The 22,865-nt window shown below is 27.7% G+C and overlaps 1 protein-coding gene across 2 annotated transcripts in view; it reads left to right on the forward strand.

Moving 5' to 3' along the window:
* LOC136968200 (bifunctional heparan sulfate N-deacetylase/N-sulfotransferase-like) overlaps positions 1-22,865 on the forward strand; it is a 108,598-nt gene that overhangs the window by 34,686 nt on the left and 51,047 nt on the right. The window contains exon 1 of one of the 2 annotated variants that reach the window (XM_067262175.1): positions 19,859-19,882. The exons of the other annotated variant lie outside the window; for it this stretch is intronic. The gene's annotated coding sequence lies outside the window, so the exon portion shown is untranslated. Of the gene's footprint in view, positions 1-19,858; positions 19,883-22,865 lie in introns of those variants that run through there. 2 annotated transcript variants of the gene reach the window in all.

Genomic DNA, 22,865 nt, shown 5'->3' on the forward strand with positions numbered 1-22,865 from the left:
TAAATGTTTAAGAATCATTAAATTAACACTGTATAACCGTAAAAATATTCACAAAGAGACAAGATTTAAATTATAGATCATTAATTTTCCAAATATTATATGAATGAGACGTTATTAATCCATTAAAGCTGTAATAATAATAATAATAATATTAAAAACAATTAAAATTATATTAAATATACTTTTTAAAGTAACATTTTATAAATTAATACTTTCTTCTACATAAATTATTATTTTATATTTTAATATTTAAGTTATTATATAGTAAAACTTGCGTAAAACGGAATCGTACAGTACCGAATATTTTTTTGGATTTTTTATTAGTTTGACAGGTTATATTAGCCTAGAAAATCGCTATTTTCTGAAGAATTTTTCCGTTTTGAACAGGTTTTCCTTAACAGAAAAATCTCTCTGTTTCGAAGAATTCTTCCGGTTGAGGCAGGTTCTGTATTAGACAGGTTTTGCTGTAATTATTTCAATATAAAAAAATTAATTTAATATTTCAATTAAATAAAAAAAACATTTAATTATTATCAATATTTTTTTTATTGTTGTTCCCTATTACAGGAAATTACAAAATAATTACAAATAATTTTCTACGTTTAGAAAAAAAAATTGGAAAAATATATTTTTATTTAGCTTCTTTTTAAAGCAATCTACACGAATTTTATACGACAAATAATAAACAAATCCTAGTTTATAATTAAAAATTAAGTTTCACTTTCCCTTTTTTTTATTAATTTTTTTCCTCCTTTTTTTGAATCAAATATTACATATCGCATCAACAGTATCTAAAAAAATCAACATGTATGTCTTCGACCCTCGAGAGACAGAAAGCAATCTTTTTCTTTTAAAATTTTATCCATTCCATTCTTTTTTTAACACATATAAAGAATAAAAACAACTTCATTCTTTCAACATTGTCGCTTTCTTCATAAAAGAAAAAAATATATATATAAAAAAATAAAAAATAAAAATACAAAAATTCAGTTGCCTGAAAAATGCAATATTTTAGAATTCAGTCAACAAACTGAAGTTTTTATTTTTTATTTATTTTTTGGTTTTTTTTTCATTTCTTTCACTTTCTCTTTCTTCTTTCTTATTGTATATATGTTATGCGAACGATCTTCGGATTTTATATAATCGAGAGTTTTAGCTTTTATTTCTTTACAAAAATCTCAATTTTAAAGAGAAAATATGTTGGAAAATCGTACATTTTCTACTTTTTTTTTTTTTTTTTTTTAAAGTTATTTCTAATAATAATCAGTAAATTGAGGTATTGTTTTTGTTGTTGTTTTTGTTCCTCAAGTTCTACTTGTTGTTGTTACTATTGTTGTTTGTTTTCTTGTTGCTGTTTCTGTTGTTCTTGTTTGTTTGTTTTTCGTTACTGTTCATGAAGTTCTTGTTCTTTTTGTTGTTCTTAATATTGTTGTCGTTGTTGTGTGTCGTTTCTTCAGCTGCTGTTTTTGTCCTTGTTAACGTTGCTGTTTCTATTGTTTCTATTCTTCTTGTTAACGTTGCTGTTTCTATTGTTTCTATTCTTCTTGTTCAAGTTGCTGTTTCTGTTGTTTCTATTCTTGTTCACGTTGTCGTTTCTGTTGTTTTTATTATTGTTCTTATTGTTGTTATTCTTCTCCTTCTTGTGATTTGGTTGTTGATTTTTATAATTTTATGATATGTTATTTTTTATTTTATTTTTAATGTTGATTTTATTACTACAGTATTTCATTTTATCAAATGACTAAAAAAAAAATAAATAAATAAAATAAAATGGAGCGATAAGTCGGTTGAAATCAACGATACAACTACTCAACAAAATGCTATTTTTTTGGATGATTTCCAAGTTTGGATGCCTTATAAAATCAAAAATAATGATAGAAAAATAAGGATAATTATTTAAAAATAAACTAATCTCTAAATATTTTTATATTCTTCATTTTTATTTTAATTATTTTTTTTTTATTTTCCGTCTTTGCGAGAGTTTTATTTGTTTATTTAATGATAGTAAGATCCACAGCAACTTGTAGGCTTTTTATAAACTGTTACTTCGTTTTAAAACGGATTTAAAAATTAAAAATACTTTCATTTAACTACTAGAATATAGAAATCGTTACTATAAAATAAGCTAAAACTAGACGAAGCGACGCGACGCGACGCGACGCGACGTCGCGTCGCTTCGTCTATTGTCTTAAACGTTACAATTTTATTATAAAGCATGTAAAGGTCACAAAACTAGTTTTCCCATCAAAAATTCGAATGCAGAAATGAAATTTCGACGAAAGAATTTCATTATAATAAATCTCTCGTGATATATAGAGCGTGACAACCAGACATCCCATAACTTTAAATATGGATCTGTACTGTTTTAAATATTAAAGGATATTTTATTACTATTATTATTATTATTATAAATTTTAACTAAAATTTTTTTAAGGTTTATTATAGATTAAATTCACAATTTTTTCCTTTGGTATCCTTGTAATAATAGATATAACTTAACAGGATAATTGCCCATTTTTTTGTTTCGGATTTATCTCTTTGTGCTGCTAGTAACTTCATCTCTTAGCTTCACCGGAAATGAGATTTGTTCTATTTATCCATCCTCCTGTTTTCTATATGATAACGATTGTTGCGGTCGACAAACTGATGCGCTACAGAAATGATAGGAAAGACCTTTATTCTCCATTGTCTTTCCAAGAATTAAGTCTCCCTGTTAATTACAAACAGCCGGCGACTCTTGGATTAATTGTTTGTAACAAATCATCATCATCTATGCTAATTAATATCAGATTAATTATAGATAGGTTTAATTTATCCTCCTCTATGGTGCTAACTGTATGTTAAGAGTACAGATAAATGGAGCTTTTATTTTAGATTTAAAAATGATATTTCTCTCCCCTCTCTCTCTTGTGTATTTTATTACGATATGTTTTAAAAATATTACCTGCGATATTTTAAATATACATTTTATTAATCAATTCGTGAAAAATTTGCCTTTAAAGTTTTACTTTTGTTGATTTGTGTAATGGAAATTCGAACGAGTGTAAATCTTGTTTATGCAAATGATGCGAACTTAATATAAATCTTGTGGGATTCTTTGTTTAATGCAACTCGAGACTCCAATATTATGGAAATGTGAATGTAAAATCTCTATAGAGTAAAGTCACAATTTAAAAAGCAACAGAAAAAAATCCCAATATGATCATAATTCCTGAAGAACGAAGCATCGATTTGAATCCCTACAGAACAAAACGACGATTTGAATTCCTACAGAGCAAAGCATCGATTTGAATCCCTACAGAACAATACCAGATTTTTGTTCCTACAGAACAAAAACCCCCTTTTTATTCCTACAGAGCAAAACCCCCGATTTGTATCCCTACAGAACAAAGCAACGATTTCTATCCCTAAAGAAGAAAACCCTAATTTGTATTCCTACGGAACAAATTCCCGATTTATATCCCTATAAAACAAAACCCCGATATGAATTAATTCGAATCTCCCCAGAACAAAACCCTGACTAGAATCTTTACAGAACAAAATTCCAATATGGCCGACGACCAAGATTCCAATATGGCCGACTGAATGATTAAAACAGACTAAAATACTTATTATCTTATTGTGAATAAAAATTAATAATTTAAAGTTTTATTAGGAATTAATTTTTTATATCCAAACTCAAATAAATTAGTATTTCAATTATTATTTCAATTATTATACTTATTTATTGTAAAACACAAAAGAGATAAATATTCAAAAATTGCATTTTTAAATATAGTAAAACTTATCTAAAATGGAATCAGTTCAAAACGGAAACCTGCCAAACCGGGAACCGTGCGATTCCGGTTTACACAGGTTTTACTGTTGTTCTTAAGCTAGGCGTAAACAATAAGATGTTTGTGGCTGTTTAAATGATTTTATAACTATGCATGCAGTTTCTGTCCGTCACGCTGAATAAACTCAAAATTATTTTTTATTTTTTGTTTAATCAAACGGGAATGGTTGCAGTTGTATACATTTCAACCCAAATGATTCCTTAATAAATACATAAAATAGTTCTAAGGTCCTGAAGTCCTGAAGATTGAAGAGGATATAAAACACGAAGCACTTAATTGGAGATAAAAGAGCTTATCATAGGGCTCTACAGGCTCACTTATTGGCTCTTCTATATAAATCTCTACACATATAAAGTTTCTTAAAGAAGAATATATATATTTTCTCTCTCTTCTGTGTCTATCATTCAAGATGTATCGTATATAAATGTATCTACAAGGCTTTGAATTGAACCAAACAAAATATTCTTACATATCTTTGATGTATGTATCAATATAATAAGATTTCACATATATACAGTAAAACTTGTGTAAACCATACGGTACCGAATATTTTTTCCGGTTTAGCCGTGCATTCCGGCTTACACAGGTATTACTGTATAATACATTACAACTTGTATGGGGCTCGGAGTAGAGAGAGAGAAAGATATCCGCCCTTATGGTGTTCTCTTTACGAATACGTAGAATGTTTCTTTATTAATAAAAAATGACTATTTTCTGTTAGTAACAGAAACATTAACTTTATAGTAGCAGGACGGTGTGGGGAAAAATCTCCAACTTCCTCCCCTCTCGAAGGGCCTGCTTACAACACATACAAAGTACTCGAAAGGTAGGAGGGAATATACTTGCCATTTATAGTCGGGTTATAATTCGTGTAATTTATCGAATAGTCACTTTCTTTTCGATTTTATCGCTTTCATTCTCGTAATAGGTTCATACAAATTCTTGGCACAATCTTCTGTTCTTCCGAATTATTTGAACCTAAGCCATCATCGATGGTTATTTATCGCTGAACGCATGCGTATCTCTTTTAAGGTACTTCCTATGCGGAAACTGGTTAAACGATACCAGGAAATGAGCTTTGATTTTTTTTCTCTTCTTCTTCTTTCTTCTTATTTTCATTGCTTTAATCATTATCAGCCATTACATTTATCGGATTATTTGAGTTTTAAGCTAAGCACTTAACGTTGAAAAAATGAAAATCCACTGTAAATTAACGTTTAAAGTTCAACTAAACGGAAGAGAAGGGTGTAAAGATTTTGATTTTTGTGCATCTTCTGCTGCAGGAATTAATAATTAATCTAAGCGTGTAATTCCTCTCCCCCCTGCCCGATTTGCATTCTGTTATACATGAATATTTCATGGGATTCGCTTGTCAAAAGATATAAAGTTGAAAATTGAAATGTCTCTTTCTCTCTCTCTCTTTTTCTCACTTTGAAAAATGAACTTTCAGAAATTTGAAAGTGAGAAAAGAATTTCTTTATTTTTATTTTATTTTTTTATTTTCTGACTTATTTTCTTCTTTTGGTGTCATTTTAGTACAGAATTTCGCATTAATATTAACGAAGAATATAAATATTTCTTACGAAATACAATTTTCTTGTAATTTATTCGCCTTAAAATGGCCAAATTTTGCAATTTTTAAAATAATTAAAGTTATAAATCTTCTTACCATTTTTTTCTGTAGATTGACATGTTAAAATGCAGACATTTTAAATTCATAATAATATTATATTCATTCTTTTTTTTTTAAATAATGGCATAAGTCTCTGCAGGTTCCACTTTATAAAGCTTTACATATATGAAGTTTATTAGTAAAGGGACTTCCAGAAACTTCATATAAGTAGATCCTTATTATATATCTGTTTTAAGGCCCTACAGCTTTATATAAGGCTCTACATATATGACGTTTCTCTTAGGGAAAAGTGTTTATTTGTCTCTCTCTGCTCTTAAGAAACTTCATACATTTACGTGTAGATCCTTACTGTTGTTGTCTTTTATGAACTTAAAGATTAATTTGAATGAGTGGGACTTCAGGATTAATTTAAGTACTGTACATTAGCCTTTCATGATGAGTTTGAGTGAATGGAAATTCTAAAAATGGCTTGAATTAATGGGGTTTTCAGGAACAGTTTGGACTAATTGGAAACCTCAGGATCAGCTTGGACTAAATGGAAGCTTCGGGAACAGTTTGGACTAATTGGGATCTTCAGGAACAGTTTGGACTAAATGGAAGCTTCAGGAACAGTTTGGACTAATTGAGATCTTCAGGATTAGTTTGGACTAAATGGAAGCTTCAGGATCAGTTTGGACTAATTGGGATCTTCAGGAACAGTTCGGACTAAATGGAAGCTTCAGGAGTGATTTGGGCTAATTGTAAGCTTCAGGAATGATTTGGGCTAATTGGAAGCTTCAGGATTAGTTTCGACTAAATGAAAGCTTTAGGAACAGTTTGGACTAATTGGGATCTTCAAAATTAATATGAGTTAAATTGGAGTTTTGAACTCAATTTAAACCGAACATAAGCTTCAGAATCGGTGTGAACGAATGAAAATTTTAGAATTATTTTGAGTGGGAGTTTCAAAATTAAATTAAAGGGAATGAAAACTTCAGAATTATTCTGAGCTTAATTATACTTTCTTTAAGGATCTGAGTAAATTTTATAAGTTATTAAATAACTCAAAGTATATTCTTAAAACGTTTATTCTTTAAGAAAAATAAGGAAGTAAATAGACCAATTTCATCTTGAAAAATTTTCATTTACTCTCATCACATTCAACTTTAAGTAGCCATATAATATATAACATATTACCCAATTAAGTTTAATTTTTCAAGCCATTACTTAATGCAAATAATATAACTAACCATTTAATAAATTTAAAATGAAAGAAAACACACGCTTCTAACTACACAAAATATACAAGAAATTCAAATTTAAGTAACCAATTAAGGCATAAACCTCATTAGCAATTTTTTAAAACATATTTAATTAGTAATAAACATTAAACTCATCATCGTGTATTTAAATAAGATTTGAATTTAATATAAGAGATTTCATTAATTGTTGTTATAAAACTCTTTTTTAAAAACAAAAATCCTGTAAAATAATATTAAACACGATACTTTCAAGTAATTTGGAACAGCAAAACGATACTTTCTTAGTCGTAACTGAGTCGTTAAATAGCATTTAAGTTTTATTTAGTGATGATCATAAAATTGGTTATTTTGAGAAAATAAAAAAAAAGGAAACATTTTTAAAAAAAGGGAAAGAAAGTCGTGAAGAAACCAATTTGTTTCTAACTCACTACATTTCACTAATTCAAATGTATCAAAGAAGAATCGCCATTACAGTTAATCTTTTAAAGGTGATTTTCATGATAATTTTTAATCGATTTACTTTAAAAAAAAAACAAAAGAACTTGTGATTCTGATAAAGGAAACGTTTTCTAAACTTTCTAAAAATCCGAAAAACTCAGTTAAAGAAGGGAATTTTTTCTTTTTTTGGATGAAAAATTAACAACGAAACTAAAAGAAGTTTTGTGTAAATTTCTTTTTAATTTTTCAAGATGTTCACGTTGATTTAATTTTAAATAAGTTCTAATTGTGATGGAGAACGTGTTTTCTAGTTACTTTTCTTCTCTTAAAAAAAAGAAAGACTGTTTAAAAAAAGTATTAAATTGTATAAATTTCGTGTTTAATTTACTCAAAAATTTAATAGTAATATTATTATTATTCTAATGTTTACAATGCTCTATAAATATTCTAGAAAAATAGAAAAAATCTGGAATATTTTATACAATTTAAAATTATTTTTCATAGGAAACTAAGAATTTGATCTGTCTGTCACGCTCTGTGTTTGTCTAGGGGGTCTCAAAATTGGTAAAAATAAAGCAATTTTATCATTGCCTATAGTTATAATTTAAATGTAAAATTATATAGAAGGGCCACAAATCTTCTTTGGTCTAGGGGACTAGAAAGTCTTAATTCGCCACTTGTTATTATTAATTGAATTTTGATTTATATTTTGCACGGTCTCGACTATTAAAATGGGGTGCTTAAATTTGGTGTATTTACTACAGAAGTTTGTACTCTTTTCTGTGTGTATTTTATATTATAAATTATTTTAAAACTGTATTAAGGTATAATTTCATTCAATTTTCTTGCTGAAAATTCATATTTTATAAGTCGGGATGCGTATTAAATTCGACTAAACTACTTCGAAAAATATATATATATATATATTTTTCGTTAAAGATTTAGTTATAAAAAATAGAAAATGCGTGTTTCTGATATAAATTTTATTTTTATTTATTGGAATTTTTGAAAAAACCTGTCACAACCAGATAAATCCATAAGTTTTTCTTATACCGAAAAATTGGTAAATGCTTCCATTTTGAGTTGAAAAAAGTTATAAGAAATGGTCGAGTTTATTCATATACTTGTTATTACAAATTTCCTAATACTAAAGTTTATATTAAGTGAAAAAAATCCTTAAAAAAATCCCTCCAAACAATCAAAAAAATGCATTTTTCCACCCTCCTAAGTTCGAAGCTGTTATTATACAAGACCAGAAATTTTCCTACTTATAGCATCCGTTCAGTGGCAAACAGATGGAAAAATGACAAAGAGTGGGATGAAGAGAATCGATAAATCTATATATTTATCGAAAAAAATCGATATCACGAGTATACAGATAGTTGGTTATTATGAAATCGAAGATTAATCGATTTAAGACATACGTTACTTTGATAAAATTCGTTTTATTTTTATTAATATCTCTCACATAAATTCTATTTAGTGTAAAATAATTAAAGATTTTATCAGTTAAATAAATTTATTTAAAAATATTATTATAAAGTTGTAAGCCGGTAAGTAATTTAATGAAGATTTTAGGTGTTTCTATCGTGAGCGCGTCGCTTCGCGTCTTATCGCGCGCTGATTTGATGTTTAAATCTGTTTATTTCTGTTAAAATTGTAAAATAAATAGATTTATCTGTTGTTTATTTATGTTAAAATTATATTAAAATATACAAATTTTTTATATATTTTTCTGAAATGGAAGTATTATTATTCGTATAGAATTAAAGGAGTATATACTCGTACATCGCGCGCGCAAAATAAATATCCTTCATATTACTGTTCTGCTATGGGATATTTAGCGTATTATTTTCTAAAGTGATCTGTCATCGCGTGCAACGCATTTATTTGTTCCATTAAAAGTATTTCTATTTTGGAATACATGAATTTTGAGTTAATGAACTTCTGAAAGCAATGCGACGAGACGCGACGCGATTCGATTCCGTGCAGGAAAAAGAAATATTTCTTGCATTAATTATCTATTTGTTTTTCTTTTTTAAATCCGATCCGATTCTATCATGCGTGACGCTTTGCCTTTGCGTATTTAATTATATTTTTATTATAAAACACGAATGTTTAATGAATGATTTAATGAATGACCTTTTTTCAGAGATCCGACGCGACGCGACGCGTCAAAACAATTATTCCTCATATTAATGCTATGTTTTTCAATATTTAATAGCTCGCTTTTTTATCTATTAGCTTAACGCGTGACGCATCGTTTCATATATTTAATATTACTTTATCAGTACAATAAATATATAAACGTTAACTCATCGAGTGACGCGCCGCGACGCGACGCGCATAAACCTAGACTACAGTACCGCTCTTATGAATGATTATTTCACATGTGTCTTTAATTAAATAATTAAAAAGTTGGTTTATCCTTAATATTCTTCGTATTTTATTGTCTTTTAACAAAGTTTATTAGGCATAAATGCAGATATAAGCAGAGAATTGGTTGTTGTTAGTAGAGTACAAGTTGGCCAACCATTTATCTCGAGGACAGCTTTAGTCTCTGGAGAAAGCTGACTCTGCCAATTAATATCAATATAATTGTAATGCATAGCACACTATCCTTCTATCTCATCTATTATTGTTGCAAGCGGTTTACATCACACGACGTGTAAATTGTTAGAATCCAGAAGAAGCAGTTTAAACTCCTTTCAAGTTTAAAGAGGCAATTATGCATTATCAAATAAGTTTCCTATGAAGAAAACACATAAAAAAATCACTTAAATTCCTCAAAAAATTTATGAAATAGCTTAAAATATAAATGGTTTTCATCTCTTCATTTTAGATAATGATGTCCTTTGATGGATTCGTGTTACTTTAACTGTAAATCGTACGGTTTTTTTAAGTATTTTTATCTTGAATTTCTGAAATTTTTTCATTTAATTTATTCGAAAATTTGCCATTTTAAAAAAAGAAAATCAAAAATGTTGATTGACGTTGCAAGCAATTTGCAATTCTCAAGGTCTAACATGTCACCAATCTCGAAACCTGTCTTGAATTAGTGGAAACTGTTATGAAAGGCCTTGAAATTATCGATATTTGTACAAGTTATAAATGCTAATTATAATTTTAAGTTAAAATATATATACTAAATCCGAAAATTAGTTTAATTACTACTCAAAGATACGTAAAAATGATGAGTATGATGAGTACCTTCAATGATGATGGTGGTGACTTCAATATCATCACAAATACTACATTTAAATTATTTTTTTGTGAAAATTCTACTATTAATTCTTTAAATTTACGATAAAACTGTGAAAATTTAGCAAATATTTTGAATTATTTCTCTTTGCAATACGTAAATCCCATTCGACTTCTACTTAGTTTTGGTTTAAAGTAATGCATTTTTCATAAATTTTCACGACTTTTAAGAAAAGTAAATAATAACAATATATATATTATTTTATTTTCTTTACGTATAAGAAATAAACTGTTCAAGACAGAAGAAATTATAAAGAAGAATTAAAGTAAACCCGAGGCATTAAGTTCATTCTTTCAACTAAACTAAGATGAACGATCGAAACAGGTGCTTTTGATTTCGTACTCGATCACACTATTTCCTATAAGGAAAAATAAAAAAATAATAATAATAAAACGAAAAAAAAACTAGAAAAATTTGTCTTTAGCCATCTTCTTATCCATTGTTTACTTGTCTGTATTTATATACGAGTTAAACTTTACGTTTATTTATCTCTGTCTTCAACAGACAACTTACGATCAAAGGACGTATTTACTTTAACACATCAGAAATAGGTTTTTTTCTCTTTTTTTTCTTTTTTACTATTTTTTATTTCGATAAAGCTATATCTAGATAGAAATGCCTGCAACTTAGACTATCTCTTTCGAGTCTATGATACCGATTTTCGCTTACCACAACCAATTTATTTCTGTTTGCCCCCGAATTTACCACTTCGTGACTGATATTATATCGATTTAAAGAATAATAATAAAGAAAATTAAAAAAAAAATAGAAGGAATAGTGAAAAAATTAATGTTTTCATCATGAATAACACTATTTGAGTTGATTTATTATTTTTATTCGAGATGCTTTAAGTGCATTTTCGTAATTACATCGTGATGACACACGCTTTGCAATACGTGGATTCGGCAAGATCGATTGAGAAGAGAAAGTCGTTTAAATCCGTAAGAAATTTGTCAGAATTTTTCACATTAATTTCAGTTTTATTTAAGTTATATTACGTAGTTTAAATAATTAAAATTTAATTGGTTATATTTTCTTAATTAAAAAATATGGTGGCAATTGATTTTTATCTCGATGGATAAATTAAGAAATGGTGGCAAATGAATAAAATAATTCAATAGATAATTTACGCAGAAGTTAATTTATATAATTAACTTCAATAATTATAAGATACTTGAATATATATATATATATATAATTTTTAAATTAGAATTGAAAGATAAGGTAAATTCTTTAAGGTGCTCATTGAAATATATTGACTAGCCGTACAGAAATGCCTTTCATTACGTCACAAGTAGATGTAATTAATCGTGAAGGATCAATATTTAGAATTGATATCACAGAGAAAATAATGCGCAATTTGTATTCTTGTTTTCTGATTTGTTCTGTGATTTCACGTTTGAGTATTGTAGTGTGCATTTTAGATTCAGTAAAGCTTAGAGAAGTCAAAAACTGTGTTAACGGCTAGATAACACTCTCATCCAATACATTGAACAATTAAAATATCTAAATCACAGTTATAGACTTGCGAATTAAGATTTTAATGCGCTAAACCTTTCTAGAGAAGCGTGACAATGTGCTCGAATTATGAGCGTTTACAGTTGAATTCATTAACTTCTACTGATTTTTAAAGATCTTTACGAAGATGTAGTCCATTGTAGTCACTTCTATCTTCTTCTAATTAATCTAAAATACTTTTAACGAATTAAGGAATACGAGCAAGCATTTAAAATTGCAATGCTTGCTCGTATTCTTTCATTTCATAACATTCAAAACACGAACTTCAAAGCTGAAGACACCGAGTGAGACACCGTTTTCGCCTCACCAACGGGCAAGTCTTCCGGGGTTTTTCTTCACGTGCCTAACACCTAAATAGGGACGAGTTTTCCCATCGAAAGCCCTCCCGAGAGACACCCCCCATCGACAGATTGTCCATGCGCCGCGTTGTCTTATTCCATCAATCCAATTCAAAGCCGAAAACATTCGCTCGTTGCAACAAGCAAAATTTATATGAGCCATTAAAATTGAAAGCATGTTACACGTTAAAAATAAGCAACACCAGAAAAAAGAAACTCCGTACGAAAATGTAATCTGGTAAAGGCAAAAATAAGAAGCTTGGAACATATAAAAAAGAGCAATCACATCCAATTACAAAGATATTCTCTGTGTAATCTTTCGTGCAATTATATTATATTTACGGTAAAAGTAAATGAGTGATTGCAACATCTAATCCTTTCCGGCAGTCCTAATTCGTGTGTATTGGTTGAATGACCACATTCTCCATTACATCTCTTCTTTCCATTTTCTGTTTGTGACATCCTGTTACGGCTTTGTCATTTGTCTATACGTTACTTCAGCATCCATTCTATATAAATATAGTGTTTGTGTGTGTGTGTCTAGGGGATAAGCCAAGCTTTTAAGAATTTAAAAAAGAAAATAATAAATTCAATTACATATAAAATCGTTTACATTAAAGTAATAAACAGGATTTAAGTAGGGGGGAAGCAATCAAGCTACGATCGAGTGATTGGTCATCACATGACAGACAATATTGTTCCTTTGCCTTTTGTGCTGATAGAAGGACTGACAACCGGACAATAGCTACACTGCTGGAGTCTTTTGTAGAAATATAACCGCAGTCTCTTATTGTGGACAAAGACCTCACATTCTTCAATGGACTGTCTGACCTTTGCGAAGACATTTTCTTCTTACTTGCTTGGCATTTTCGCAGGTTGTACTTTTGTCGACATGAACCCTTTATATAAGTCTGATTAATAATAATTATCGATAAAAGAAATCACCCCTCGTACAGTAAACGAGTCTTTAATGACCTTTAACCTTTAACGGACTTCTCTACTTTTTAATTTAGAATTTTATTTATGAGTCGATTAGCGGTGATGCTGAAGTGATGAGTCAGTTGTGAGTGATGTTTGATTGTACATTTTTTAAGGAAGATTGATTCTATTTTACTATATTCTGTCGTTAATTTATATAATTTTATTCAAAATTTTCATTAAATATTCTCGTAATTCCACCAGGCATTATTCGTTTGCGTTTTATGTATGAAGAGTTAGTTTATGGTGCGACGTGGCAAAGCGATGCGACTTTCGCACTGTCACGAGATAAACAAAAATAAATATTATTATTATTATTCAATTAAATCGTGTTTTTAAATATATTTTAAGCATTTTAGAAGAGAAATTCAAAGTTTTTCCTATCTTTAAATTGATTCGTAAAGTGGACCTGTGAAAACTATCAAAGATCGATATTATTTTTTTTCGACTTTCATAAAACTTCTGTGGGTTTTCTTGTTTGTTTCTCTATAGTTGACTCATCGTGTATCGTGTGTCATTTATTTATGGAGAAATCTTGTGTTTATTTATGTACAAACCTTTAAAATTACATAAAGTGACATGCAAATGTGTTTTTTTGGGGGGGAGTCTTAACATGAAAATATTGATGTTTTTATTGAATATAAATGTTTGTGTTTGAGGCTAATGTTCAAAATGAATGTATTAGTAAACATTCTATGTGAATAGTTGTTTTTATTATTATAAATGATATAAAATATTTATTTAAATTATTTTAAAACAGAAAACATAAGTAGGATACATTTACTTTAATATTTTCGGATAAACTTTCCCAATTTTGTAATCAATTTGTTTTTATAACAAAAAAATGGATCGAGGAATGATTCACTTTTACAGCTTTGAAGTCATATTTATGTTCAAATATATAAGATTTTCGGTCATGTTCTCTCGAAATGCGACTTTACGCGTCGTCGCTAGCGACGACCAGACGTCAGTTTAAAAGTAATTTTTTTTTATAATATCCTTTAGAAATAATTTCGTTTATGCTTATTTAGTAATAAGTTTTACTTTATGTATTATTTTTCCGTGTAAAATACAATTACATTTACAGAAATTCTTCGTAAATTTCGTACTGTATCGTTATAAACAAGCAACGCGTCGGCGCGGCGCTCGAACGCGAACGTTCCACTTCTAAGAAAACTATTAATTATACAAAATTTGTTTGCGCATATTAATTATCTTTATATAATACTTACACGCATTAAACGAAATTCCTTTCATTTCTGAACGAAAATAAGTATTAATCTTTAAGCGTAATCACCTCGTCGCTTTGTGTCGCGTCGTGTCGCGCCGCTTCCCTTCACTCGTCTTTTAATCAACAAATAACAAACTTTACGTTCCAGGAGTTAGATTCTTATATCAAATGAATCTTCTAAGAGTGATTTACTCTTATCACTCGCAATGAAGCTGCAGATTTTATTTACAATTCAAATTAAATGGCATAAATCATCATCATCATCTCACGATCCTATCCACTGTATGCTAAACACTGAAGAGTTTAATGAAAATAGAATTGTCTTTAGCTGTCATTTAACTGGGGAAAGAAAAAAAAAACATACTAAAAAAGAATAAATCAAGGTGATAAGTCTTTTTTAAAAATTGTTTTACGAGTCTTTTTAGTTCTATCATTGATCAATGATTCGTTTCATGAACTGAATTGCTCATTTTAGGATCAAATGAACTATAAATGAGATATGAACACTTCGATAAATCTTATTTTTTTAAAGTTTTTTCAAAGATTATTTTATTTTATTGAATTAATATAAATAAATTCTTAACATTTCTCTATTTTCAAATTAAATTTGTTAATTTTATGTTAATTTAATTCGAATTCTTTCCATATTAATCGAAGGTTTCTTGATTGTAATTGAAGGTAATTTAACTTATAAAATAAGGTTTTTTTATACGTTAAAATCGTTTCTATTTTTTAATTATTCTATTTAAAAGGCGTTCAAATTATATTTTTTTTCGTTTAAAATAATTTTATTTTATAGTTTTTTATATTTATTTTTTCTTATCGTATTATAATTGTTTATATACGTGCGCGCCGCGACGCGACGTCGCGCCATTTCGCTTATCTCTTAAACGATCATTCTTGTTAATAAGTAGGACACATACGAACAAAATCAGTGTAAATTAAATATTTATACATAATTTACTAAATAACATATCTATTCAGCGAATACTTCCTTCAATAGTTTTACTTTCGCTTCTTACGTCGCTTGCGCCAAGAGGCAACGCGAAAGTGGCGACGTTTCAAAAAAAAAAAAAAAATTTTAATGCGTCACAGATTTAACAGTGATAATTTCAATAATACTTTATCTATTTGCAAGCAAGCTAATATTTACTTTTACAAGATGCAAGAATTTTATAACATTATTTCGAATCAGCGCGATTTCTATTAATCGATTTATTTGGCGCCGCGTGGTCGCGTCGCGTCGTCGACGACCAACTTTAAACGATCGCCATGTTGTTTCAAAATAGCCGAGGATCACGAAAATAGTTTCTTCAATGAACCCATACAAAATATTAATCAAAAAACACCCCACCATTAATTAAAACAAATAAAACTAATAAAGCTGTGGGGCGTGACAGACAGACGTTGCGTTAAGACATTTACAGTGACATATATAATTTATATCGGCGAATATATATATATTAATATTTTAGAACATATTTTAAGTGTAGAACATATTTTAAGTGTAGAAGTGGATTAAAATAGCTTTAACACAAGCAAGAAGTGTAAACAATACGCTTTATTTTGCTACTAGATTTAAGGCTACAGCACGTAGTCTCAGCGTTAAAAAAATATTAATTTAAGGAATAATAAAGTAGCAAAGGGATAGAAGAGTATATTATGAAGTGAGACATGAATAGAGTAAGGAAGAGAGAGAAGGCAAAGCTTTCCTATTCACACTTTTGACAAGCAACAAACTTCTGCTATCTTCTTTTAATAATCAGCAATAGCTGTCTGTTAGTAGGGTGAGCTCTCTTATTCTCTATTCTCAGAAACTTTTCTTTTGTAAGAGATTTTTCTATAGAATATAGTAAATTTTAATGAAGTAAATCTTCGATTGACATGTAGAAAAGATGTGTGTGTATCTATATATTCGCTTATCTAGAATCTTAAATATCACCCATTCCTAGAAACAATAAAATAAAATGATAAATTTTTAACATATTTTAATGTTATTTTCAGTTAATCTCTCGTGAAAATTCAATCATTTATAGGGCTTATTATAATGTAAATGTCATTTTATAAGCCATGTTTTAACAGTTTTAATCTTCTATAAAGTTAAAAAAAATAATAATAATAAATTATTTTATAGTGCTTCGTATAAATTTGACTCTAATGAAGAATTTGGTGTATTATTTTCCGATTATCTTTACACAAAATGCATTAATACGCTCGAAGAAAGAGGGCTTTGTAAGGTAAATAAATCAACTTTTATACGAGATATCACGTTAAATTCCCTTCTAGATGATTTAAAAAAAAAAAAAAATTGTTTTAAGCACGAATTTATTATTATAATATTGTTTGAATCGCGATTCAAGTTGATCCAAGTCATATTTAACAAATCCAGAAATTAATTTAAGTGAATTAACTCATGTAAAAATGAATCGAGTATTTGTTTTTGTAATTATTACACTAATTTAACATTTAAAATCCCCTCATAAATTACAATTTTTAATATAAAAAAAAACAAAAAAAAATTTTAACTCGAATCTCTTTCCACATACAATTATCTCAACATAATGATGTTGTTGAGAAAAATGACAAATGTTGATTTATTTTAACTCCAAAAATAAAATAAAGGAAGGAAAAAAAAAGAATAAAAAATGATCCTGTGGAGAAGATTTTAGCGAATAAATCAAAGTTTTCTAAACTTCTTAAATGCATTAATATAGCATTAGAAGCATTACAATTGAAAATCATAACGTATGATCCCTGTTATCATCAAGAAATTTCATGAAGTAAGGAAGAGAAATTGTTCTATCTGGATATGCTTTTTACTAATATAGGTTATTCTTAGTGTTTTCTTTCCTGTCCAATTACTTTTGTGCTTTGTTTTTATACGTGTGTGACTGTATGTAGCCCTATAGTTACATCTACAACAAAGTTATCCACTCATAGTGATGTAACTATTTTGTTTGATCGAAAGCAATCTGTTGTTCATTCTATCAACCTCTTAATAATTTAGCATTTGGCCTTCCTACGTTTATTCTTGGGAATTGTTCTAATGTTTTTATATTGTTTACCTTGTAAATAATAGAGATTATCTCTTATATAGGTTATCTTAAATACATAATTTCGAGCTGATCCTTTTTGTTTTCCCATTTTTGATTTTCTTTGCAAGTAACTAAGTTGTTCAGAGGCAAAAAAACATGTAATTTTTTCAGAAAAATCTGTACAGAATATTATGATTTATTTCTAAGAAATTAATATAATGTAGCCTGGGCGTATTATAAATGAATAAAAAATAATATAAGTGATTTATAATCTTAATTAAATATCGTTTTTTTTAAATATAAATCTGAAACCACTTAATGAATTTGTTAAGAATTTTAAAAAATATTCAATTAATTAACGATAAAAAATGATCAAATTTTATGATTTATTTTATTTTTGCTTTTCTTTAAACTTGTTCGTGACGCGACGCGTCGCATCCGTCGCTTCGCGCCGCGATAAGTTTGCAACCACATTAAAGCCATTCTTAACAAAATTTATTTAAGTATTTCCCTTTTAAAATGTAAAATTTTATTTATATTTTATAAGGAAAATACCCAAGTAAATGAAAACTAATAGGAAACTTAATTATTTAATACAAGAGAGGAACTCTTAAAAAGCACACACATTAATTAATATTATTTTAATAAAGAATAATTTCTATAAAAATATATTTTAACCGAATTTATTATTAGACAAGATTTTTAAAAAAATAACAATAATTTAAAAAATCTTCATTAAAATTTATTTTTTAATCTTCCAAACTTGAAAAAGTCAAATAAAAATTAATTTGACAATTTTAATTAAAATGTAACTTTTATTATAATAATAATTATTAATATTATTTTCTATTTAAAATATCAAAAAATAAATATTTATTTCACATTAAAATTTAAATTTAATTAAATAAATTTCAGTTTAAAATTTTATATACTTTTGTATATTTGTTTTCGAGTGAATTTTTATTTGTAAACATTTATAAAGTTTGTAATAAGTTTTAAATATACGTAAAAAATCGTATTTTTTCTTGTATTTTTAATGTTATGAGTTACTTTTACAGCTTTAGCTCGCTTGTCTACATCACCAGGCACACATGTTCCATTATAAATTTGGCATATTGCCATTTTACTTCATCAAAATCGATTAAAATGAAAGTAATTTTCCTCTTCTTTACGGTTTTCTTTACAGTAAATCCTATAATATACTCGATTTAAAGCAGAAAATATAAGAAAAATTAAATATATACGTATAAATTTACTTACAAATAAAATATTTAGGTATTTTTCTCTTGTCGCGTCGCGTCGCGTCGTTCCGTAGTAGCTTAAATAACTTTCAAATTTTAATAGAAAATACTTGATATAAGAAGAGGAAAAAATTTATAAAGATTAGAATTTATTTTAAAATAAAATTTAACAAAAAATAAACATTTCAATAATAATATTTTGGTATTTCATCTTGTTGCGCCGCGTCGTGTCGCTTCGCCTCGCGCTTTAAGTTAGCCTATTTTTACACAAACCACATGTCATATTTTTAAATTTTACTTGTGTATTTAATTAATAATACTAATATTTATAAAAGTGTAATTTTTTACATGAATATCTGACGTATTATTATTAATATTTTATAAACTGATGCGAAGCGACGCGATGCGCTGAAGCGCGTTGCTATACACGATAAACTTTCCTTTATATCGATCAAATGAATTTCAAATCTTAAAATATAAATGTGATTTGTAGTATAAATTTTGTATTGTGTCTTAAATAAATATTTATGCATAAATTTCTAAATATATCGATAAAATTTTAACTTATCTCTTGTCGGATAATCAATTAAACATAATTACACTACTAAGGGTAAATCTTGCGTTAAAATGAAACGACCGATCTAGGACTAATAAATAATTTAAAATTTTAAATATTATAAAATATAAATTTTAATAAATTTGCTCATTTAAATTTATGTATAAAATTATTTAAGTTATGTACTGTACATTTAAACAAAGTATAACCTTCAAAAATCACCCTGCGTTTGACGCGACCATTTGCGTCGCGTCGCGTTGTCGCATCGCAAATTTGTACAATTTTTGAAATTCGTACAAGTGTATACTTTACTTGAAGCTTTGGCATGAATAAATTTAAAAACATTTTTCAAAAATTAAACGAAATATCGAAGAAATTTCGAAATTACTGAAAGATTTTGAATGCAAAAAATATTGAAAATAGTTAATAAAAGTAATAAATAATTTAAAAACTTTTAAATTATAAACACGTTAATCTTTAATTTTAATAAATTTTAACGCAAGAAATATATTCTTTTCATTAATAAAATTGCTTGAAAATTATAGAGTCATTTGTCTCTCCCATCAAAATTATTGGTATATGTAAGTACAGTACATTTTAGTATATATGTATTTTTTTTCTGTACAACTTTTGTCTGTTTTTCTCGTTACCATGGTAATTCTGTTATTGTATGATGTCTACACGCTTGGATGATGGGAACCACTAACAGTGTTACCTTTTGGCCAATGTATGAGAAAGTAGACCTACTAATATACTATTATTGTACACGTAGACGATGTAACGCTTCTTTATTTATACATGTATCCATACGTTGGTACAGTTTTAATTCAGGTGATTTTTTAAAAAAAATATTTAAGTTAAATTAAATTGTCTGGCCTTATTCACAATATATAGGCCTAATACAGTTCGAATTATTTATCATGTTACAATAGTGGAGGAATTTAAAAAAAATAAATAAATAAATAGCGTAGTGATTTCTATGTTGTTGTGAAATTTAGTTTTTACTTTTGCACTAATCGCTTATTCTGTTTGCTTGTTACTGTTACTTTTATTCATGACTAGACTATTATTCTTATTTTTCTAGCTTTTATTCTGTTCTAATATTTTGCTCTTCTGCCTGTTTTTTATTTTTATTTATTTATTTATTATGTCTTTTCTTGCTCTTCTAGCCTGTTTCTAGCATTTTTCTTGCTCTTCTATGAGCCTGTTTCTAGAATTTTTCTTTCTTTTCTAGCGTTATCCTTGCTTTTCTAGCCTGTTATCTAACTTGATACTACTTTTATAACCTGTTTCTAACGTTACCTCACTCTTTTATCTTTCTTCTATCATTTCCCTTGCTCTCCTAATCGTCTAGATTTTCTCTCACTCTGGTAGCCTGTTCTTTGTTGCTCCTCTTCCTCTTCTTCATTAATCGACAGCCTTCTTAATTATATTATTTTCTTGATTATTTCTTCTTGCCTATTCTGTATCCATCCCTTCAATTATCTTCTCACTCTTAACATTCTGATTGACTTCTCTACAAGATCTTTTCACTTATATTACGCTTGTTGATCTTCCATTCTTACACATTTCTTCAGGATTCAGTAGAGTATAATTTTATTAATGCCATGTAATTATATTCCGACTGAGTTTTTAATGCACGAGGGGGGAAGAAAGCCGTAGACGTCATTATTATCTTCATCGTTTTGCCAATGGCAATGATCCGATTACCATTCTCGACTTTCAAAATTCGGGCTATTTGATAATTAATTTTCATCGAATTAATAGTAATGTGGCTTTTAAAAACGGTTTTAATGAAACTCTTTCGTTAATATCTCTATGAACAAGCTGTTTAATTTAACCTTCCTCACCTCTGATGACATAATGGAATTTAAGCGACATTTAATTACTGTTTACGACGTGTTTATGCAAAGATTTATTTTATTATCATAGAGTTAAACATAGTTATATTCAGTTTAATATGTATTATTTATTTAAGTTTTTTTTCATATGTTAATATTTAATACGAAAAAAAATAATAATAAAGGAACACCCGATGACTTTATTTTCGTTCTTAATGAGTAATGTTTAAATTATAAATTAAAAGCAATTTGTCATTTTGTATGGATTAAACGTATTTATTTATGCATATATTTCATATAATTTTTGGATTTTAGTGATTAGAAATAAACTTTTATATACTTTCGGGCCACCCTGTATAGGGCCTATTTCTTTTCATAATACCCATTTAAAAATACTTCTTACAAATTTTATCGCTCATTTCATTACAAAATCTTTAAAAATTTACTATATAATCAATATATTTAATATAATAAGATAATTCTATGGCATAGTTTAGATTTAATAACACATAAACGAGGAGTATTCAAGCGTAAGGTTTCGAATAATACCGCTTTGAAATTAAAGAAGAGAAAAGATTTAATATTAATAAATGTATTAAGTTTATTAAAATTTTACTAAGAAAATCTCAAGAGGATTGACGCATCTTTATAATTTCCATAATTAATTGTCTGTTAGATGAAATAATCACGAAATATACGACCTCAATTGGGCCATTATGGGATAAACTTCGTTACGCTTACGTTATAGAAGCTATATTAAGAGCTTCAATTGTCGAAAAATGTATCGTATGTACATGAATTTTATTATTTATATATTATGAAATTGTTTTTTAGCCTTTTAATATAAATTATTCAACATTCAGCATCATATCGTGATGGACAAAAGTGATTGCTGAATCATGTGTTGAATAGTTATCGTGTTCAACCAATCATTTAAATGATCTTTAAATGAATTACTGGAATTATAATTCACATTTATCTTATTAATTTTATTTAAAAGATTAATTAAATTATATTTATTGTAAAATATTTTTAACCCTGTTTAATGCTTTTCGTTGTTAATGTTTACAAGAGAACATTTTTCTTTGTTTTCTATAAGATTTTTATCAGTTTATTATGAATTAATAAAAGTTTATCGTTAAATAAATTAATTTTTTAAAAAATTATTTCCTGTAAATAGTTTTAAATTTAATTAAATATTTGCGTGCCACCATAATTCTTCACCTGCGTGCTCGCGTCGCGTCGCTTTGCGCCGCGCTCAGATTATATAATCTTCCGATATTGATTATCTATTTTGTTTTCTTATTTTTACTAAAGACATTAAATTTATTTTAGGATTATTGCTACGTTTAATAAATATAAAATCAGGTTAGGCTATTAATATCGTTTTTTGTTTTTGTTTTTTTTTAATACGACGCGACGCGACGCGACGCGATCGAGAGCGCCATTAATCGCTTACGAATACAAAACAAAATAACCGTATTATTGTCTTAAAATCTGTAATTATGTTTACAGTTTTTGTTTAAAAGTAAGAAAAACATAATAAATTAATTTTACTAATATATATTTATAAGAAAAATCACTTTTGCGGCTTATATAGAAGCGTAATTTACACATGAAAGCGCTGGCAATTTAGCTCTTATCATAGAATTTAAATGATCATTTTTTTAATGTAAACTAAATAATTTAAACACTCGATTATTTTGTAAATTGTCTA

Source organism: Centruroides vittatus, unplaced genomic scaffold (assembly GCF_030686945.1).
Source record: "Centruroides vittatus isolate TY-2023 unplaced genomic scaffold, ASM3068694v2 contig_1416, whole genome shotgun sequence".
NCBI lineage: Eukaryota > Metazoa > Arthropoda > Arachnida > Scorpiones > Buthidae > Centruroides > Centruroides vittatus.